The 6963-nt window shown below is 33.2% G+C and overlaps 1 long non-coding RNA gene across 1 annotated transcript; it reads right to left on the bottom strand.

The window, feature by feature from the left end:
• Positions 1–790: 790 nt before the first annotated feature.
• LOC143083759 (uncharacterized) lies at positions 791–3065 on the bottom strand. Its single transcript, XR_012980871.1, has 2 exons — positions 2532–3065; positions 791–2279 (listed from the first exon to the last, which is right to left on the bottom strand). It is a non-coding gene; the product is annotated as an uncharacterized LOC143083759 (long non-coding RNA).
• Between the last annotated feature and the right edge of the window lie 3898 nt (positions 3066–6963).

Here is a 6963-nt window from a genome sequence, read left to right as displayed (position 1 = left end):
TAACTTAACTTAACTTTAATTTAATTTAATTTCGAAAACGTAACCACAAGTAACTCATTGCATATACAAAAATATATTTATATACATATATTTCTGTGCATAATCGCACTCGAGTCTTTTTTACTTTGCCGCTAAACGTGCATATTGAATTTCTTTGAATATTTTTGATAACGGGTTGCGGTAAATTGACGTAAAACTTATGTTCCATCTTACTGTCCAACTTGTACATAAAAGTATTTTAGAAATTTTGTTCGTTCCATAGTTGTCTCATTGGCGTTTACCGTATACACTTTTTGTTACTGTCTAACATGATGATAAGGTCTTTTTTTTTTAACCTATGACTTCAACGTACATTGTATGTTTGTATGAAATTCAGCATCAGTCACGAGTAAATGTTAAGATATACTTCAGAGTGCATTTTTTGTTTCATTTTGCGAACTTTGTTCATACACTGTCCACGTGTGTGCGTGAAGAATTAAAAAAATATGTCTTCACTGGGACCTCTAGAGCTGAAACCTGAAGACTTCAGTTTAGCAGGGACGTAACTCTAAAGATGTTTTAGTCGTTTTTTTTGCAAATAACATCATTGTAGAAAAGTTGTGTTTTCCAATAAAGCAAAATGCTTAGATAATGACCAAGATAAGCAATCGAATAGTGATATTGCAGAACATAGCAGGTATTTTGCAATTCGGCAATGGACATTTGAGCGCATTGACAGGACATTTGAGCGAAAAAAAAGGACGTTTGAGCGCCAAAGTATAGGACATTTGAGCGCCTAAATTTTAGGACATTTGAGCGAAAATAAGAATAAGCGTAGGACATTTGAGCGAAAACAAGTCTTGGATAGAGAATTGTCTTATTGGCAATCATACCACATTTTCTTACGAATATAGTTCATTAAATGAGGAGTTTACCAACAAAAAGATTAAAACATATTTTAATTGTAAAAAACAAAGCACTAAAAACAAAGCACTGTCATAAAACATAAAACTCGGCAACGGCATTATTTACAAGTCTGTTCGGGCTTGGAACTTATATCCCAGGCTTCTGACATAAAAATCCCTCGTAATTTCCTGCTGGCAGTATTTCGAATGCAAATCCCGGAGATTCTGTTCCTTCTCCTTTTCTGTTCGGCTCTGCGGTGCATCAATGTTCAAACTCCGAATTTTTATGTAAGTCACAGATTGCAATTTGATAATAGTGTCAAGGAAAATATAAATTGATGGATGACTGTGATAGAACTGCTCGTTATAATGGGCATGAAATGATTCGGGCCCATTGTTAGTACGTTTTAACGAGGATGGAACTTCGGCCCAGAGATGAGGGGGAAATAACGATTCATCTGTTATATAAGTATCAGTCAGGTAATCTGCAAATTCTATACAAGGCTTGTCGTTAGGTACAACGGCCATAAAATCTTCTACGAAACAGTCGGCTACTTCGTCTGGAGCTAAAAAGGCTATCCCAAAAATCCCTTTAAGCCATTTACTAATGTCTGAATCAAGCTCTTTGTATTGTTGACTAAGTCCAACTTTCTGGATTTTTCGCCACCAGGCTTGGCCTAAGTGAAACCTACAGCATTTGATCTCTATAGACGGGAAAAAATCCTTCATAACTTTCATTACCCGTTCTTCAAAATCGACGTGTACTGCTTTCGGTTGAAGTGTGTGACCTTGATCGGAACATAGCTTGACAATTGAGGAAAAGCAATTCACGTAAATTTCTTCAGACTTTCCAGGAAGTAAGCAGAATACAAGAGGGACATAATTTCCTTTGTTATAGCCATGAATAGTATATAACTGTTTAAAGAACTTTGGGCAATATTTGTAAGTACCATCCATAAAAATTTCCGGCACACTGCATAAACATTCAAGATTGGTTGGACACGTAAGAATAATTATACCAGTTTGTTCATCATTAAACTGCACAAAATTTTCAAATTTATTTGACTGAATATTAATCTTCTTTAATGATTGGTGTGTTTCCTCTCTAGATTTTGGAAGTGCAGGGTGAGATTTACGCCTCTTTCTATATATAGCCTTTGAAACGCTGCCAATGTCTTCAGACTTTAGATTTGCTTCATCCATGTTCTGTAACTCTGTACGGATAATTTTTGAAGGACGTTGAGCAATATCATCATCCGCTTTTCTTTTTGATCGTACCCGCAGCAAGTGACGTTCATTGTCACGATCACTGGTATCATGGTTATGAGTATTTTTCTGTTGAATTATAACGGTTCCGGTACAATCCGTCCTCAGTCTTGCTTTGCAACCTTTTGCCTGAAAAATATTGAAAGGACAAATACAATTGAAGTGTTTAAATGCTTTTTCATTTGCTATTGCAAGACATAAAAATAAGATGTAGTATGAGCTTATATTCAAATGTGTTAAAAAATTAATCTAAAGGAGGTATAAGATAGACATATAATGATATAGATATAAATCAAAATTAAAAGAAGTTATGGAAGTTGAAGCGTAACAGACGAACAAGTAGTTTACATTAACATTAAATTTGTAAAAAAAGGTACTTACTGTACATCTCCAGGATATTTCTTCTCCTTTTAGTGTTTTGTCCACTCTATATCGGAAACTGTCACAAACAAGGCTTCTTTTTCCCTTATTAGTCTCGGTCAAAATAATATCCATTTTAACACGTACATGTATTATTAGTATTAAGATTTCAAGTGCCAAGGGACATTTCACTTAATAGATATATATATAAGAATTTTAGAACAAAGAAAATTTGCATAGCCAATGAATTATAGTAGAATTGATTGGTAAATAGAGATCAACTTAGGATTTCACTTACATAAACCAGCCAGAACCGGTCGAATTACTCGGGTGTGAAATAAAATAAAAAATATTTATAACTAAATCTTACTTTTTTTTCTTACTTTTAAAAAAAAATCTTAATTCGTGTAAAATTATCAGGGAAAATTTCGCTCAAATGTCCTGTCTGAAAACTCAGGTAAGGTTAATATCCCGGCGCTCAAATGTCCTATGAAGTCGGCGCTCAAATGACCCTATGTGCTTTTTTCTTTTTCGCTCAAATGTCCTATGCCCTTTGCAATTATTGAACGAAGAAAACACCATTTTCGTATAAAAAATAATATCCTATATACTAACGTGTCGTGGTAAAGTTAAACAACGAACAACATTTATAACCTTTGCAAAGTAGTACAAAGAGTAATGACTTAAGTAAATGGTAAATTTACACGCGAGTATTTGTATTCCAACCGCAAGTCCCATCCAATCTCCTTTAGTTGCTGTAATCCCTTCTTCGCCTTGTTATTTGGTAAATAGTCTTACCCCTTGTATAAAGGTTAATGGCTATATCAATCCTACCATTTTGTAACATAAATAGTCATTTAGATTGTTAAACATGATCCATGTCCAGCGGCAAATATTACAACACTATCACAGATAACAGGTATTACATCAACAAACTCATATTATTTAAACAATACATGTAATTGGAACATGTATCTGCGAATTTAATTTAATAATTCATTCTTTCAAGACCAAAAAAAAAAAAAAAAATTAGCAACCAAATTGTTCGAAAGTATTGAAATACATTATTGGGAAAAAAATAAAGCTAAAGCAACCGTCTATCATCCGTGGTTCAGGAAAAATAACAGACACTAAACTAATATCTTCTATCTTTGTTTCAAGTAAAAAAAATCAATCATGTTAAAACTTATTTGAAAAAAGAAGCTGGAAGTGGGGAAATAGTATTTTTTCTCTTTCCTGGTCCTATAGTAGAGCTAGGCAATATAGTAGAGGTATATACTTAGGAATACACAATTGCGGCAATTGACTCTGTGGCTCAGCGGTAAGATGCGCGACTGACAGCCTTAAGATCCCATGTTCTCGCCTCACTGCCGGAGGTAAAAGTAAATAGATAAATATGTACTATATTTAATGTAACTTAACTTAACTTTAATTTAATTTAATTTCGAAAACGTAACCACAAGTAACTCATTGCATATACAAAAATATATTTATATACATATATTTCTGTGCATAATCGCACTCGAGTCTTTTTTACTTTGCCGCTAAACGTGCATATTGAATTTCTTTGAATATTTTTGATAACGGGTTGCGGTAAATTGACGTAAAACTTATGTTCCATCTTACTGTCCAACTTGTACATAAAAGTATTTTAGAAATTTTGTTCGTTCCATAGTTGTCTCATTGGCGTTTACCGTATACACTTTTTGTTACTGTCTAACATGATGATAAGGTCTTTTTTTTTTAACCTATGACTTCAACGTACATTGTATGTTTGTATGAAATTCAGCATCAGTCACGAGTAAATGTTAAGATATACTTCAGAGTGCATTTTTTGTTTCATTTTGCGAACTTTGTTCGTAAACTGTGCACGTGTGTGCGTGAAGAATTAAAAAAATATGTCTTCACTGGGACCTCTAGAGCTGAAACCTGAAGACTTCAGTTTAGCAGGGACGTAACTCTAAAGATGTTTTAGTCGTTTTTTTTTGCAAATAACATCATTGTAGAAAAGTTGTGTTTTCCAATAAAGCAAAATGCTTAGATAATGACCAAGATAAGCAATCGAATAGTGATATTGCAGAACATAGCAGGTATTTTGCAATTATTGAACGAAGAAAACACCATTTTCGTATAAAAAATAATATCCTATATACTAACGTGTCGTGGTAAAGTTAAACAACGAACAACATTTATAACCTTTGCAAAGTATTACAAAGAGTAATAACTTTAGCAAATGGTAACTTTACACGCGAGTATTTGTATTCCAACCGCAAGTCCCATCCAATCTCCTTTAGTTGCTGTAATCCCTTCTTCGCCTTGTTACTTGGTAAATAGTCTTACCCCTTGTATAAAGGTTAATGGCTATATCAATCCTACCATTTTGTAACATAAATAGTCATTTAGATTGTTAAACATGATCCGTGTCCAGCGGCAAATATTACAACACTATCACAGATAACAGGTATTACATCAACAAAGTCATATTATTTAAACAATACATGTAATTGAAACATGTATCTGCGAATTTAATTTAATAATTCATTCTTTCAAGACAAAAAAAAAAAAAAAATTAGCAACCAAATTGTTCGAAAGTATTGAAATACATTATTGGGAAAAAAATAAAGCTAAAGCAACCGTCTATCATCCGTGGTTCAGGAAAAATAACAGACACTAAACTAATATCTTCTATCTTTGTTTCAAGTAAAAAAAATCAATCATGTTAAAACTTATTTGAAAAAAGAAGCTGGAAGTGGGGAAATAGTATTTTTTCTCTTTCCTGGTCCTATAGTAGAGCTAGGCAATATAGTAGAGGTATATACTTAGGAATACACAATTGCGGCAATTGACTCTGTGGCTCAGCGGTAAGATGCGCGACTGACAGCCTTAAGATCCCATGTTCTCGCCTCACTGCCGGAGGTAAAAGTAAATAGATAAATATGTACTATATTTAATGTAACTTAACTTAACTTTAATTTAATTTAATTTCGAAAACGTAACCACAAGTAACTCATTGCATATACAAAAATATATTTATATACATATATTTCTGTGCATAATCGCACTCGAGTCTTTTTTACTTTGCCGCTAAACGTGCATATTGAATTTCTTTGAATATTTTTGATAACGGGTTGCGGTAAATTGACGTAAAACTTATGTTCCATCTTACTGTCCAACTTGTACATAAAAGTATTTTAGAAATTTTGTTCGTTCCATAGTTGTCTCATTGGCGTTTACCGTATACACTTTTTGTTACTGTCTAACATGATGATAAGGTCTTTTTTTTTTAACCTATGACTTCAACGTACATTGTATGTTTGTATGAAATTCAGCATCAGTCACGAGTAAATGTTAAGATATACTTCAGAGTGCATTTTTTGTTTCATTTTGCGAACTTTGTTCGTAAACTGTGCACGTGTGTGCGTGAAGAATTAAAAAAATATGTCTTCACTGGGACCTCTAGAGCTGAAACCTGAAGACTTCAGTTTAGCAGGGACGTAACTCTAAAGATGTTTTAGTCGTTTTTTTTGCAAATAACATCATTGTAGAAAAGTTGTGTTTTACAATAAAGCAAAATGCTTAGATAATGACCAAGATAAGCAATCGAATAGTGATATTGCAGAACATAGCAGGTATTTTGCAATTATTGAACGAAGAAAACACCATTTTCGTATAAAAAATAATATCCTATATACTAACGTGTCGTGGTAAAGTTAAACAACGAACAACATTTATAACCTTTGCAAAGTATTACAAAGAGTAATAACTTTAGCAAATGGTAACTTTACACGCGAGTATTTGTATTCCAACCGCAAGTCCCATCCAATCTCCTTTAGTTGCTGTAATCCCTTCTTCGCCTTGTTACTTGGTAAATAGTCTTACCCCTTGTATAAAGGTTAATGGCTATATCAATCCTACCATTTTGTAACATAAATAGTCATTTAGATTGTTAAACATGATCCGTGTCCAGCGGCAAATATTACAACACTATCACAGATAACAGGTATTACATCAACAAAGTCATATTATTTAAACAATACATGTAATTGAAACATGTATCTGCGAATTTAATTTAATAATTCATTCTTTCAAGACAAAAAAAAAAAAAAAATTAGCAACCAAATTGTTCGAAAGTATTGAAATACATTATTGGGAAAAAAATAAAGCTAAAGCAACCGTCTATCATCCGTGGTTCAGGAAAAATAACAGACACTAAACTAATATCTTCTATCTTTGTTTCAAGTAAAAAAAATCAATCATGTTAAAACTTATTTGAAAAAAGAAGCTGGAAGTGGGGAAATAGTATTTTTTCTCTTTCCTGGTCCTATAGTAGAGCTAGGCAATATAGTAGAGGTATATACTTAGGAATACACAATTGCGGCAATTGACTCTGTGGCTCAGCGGTAAGATGCGCGACTGACAGCCTTAAGATCCCATGTTCTCGCCTCACTGCCGG

This window comes from Mytilus galloprovincialis, chromosome 7 (assembly GCF_965363235.1).
Source record: "Mytilus galloprovincialis chromosome 7, xbMytGall1.hap1.1, whole genome shotgun sequence".
NCBI lineage: Eukaryota > Metazoa > Mollusca > Bivalvia > Mytilida > Mytilidae > Mytilus > Mytilus galloprovincialis.
Note: the sequence above shows the minus strand (reverse complement) of the source record. Positions and strands in the feature narration are given on the sequence as shown.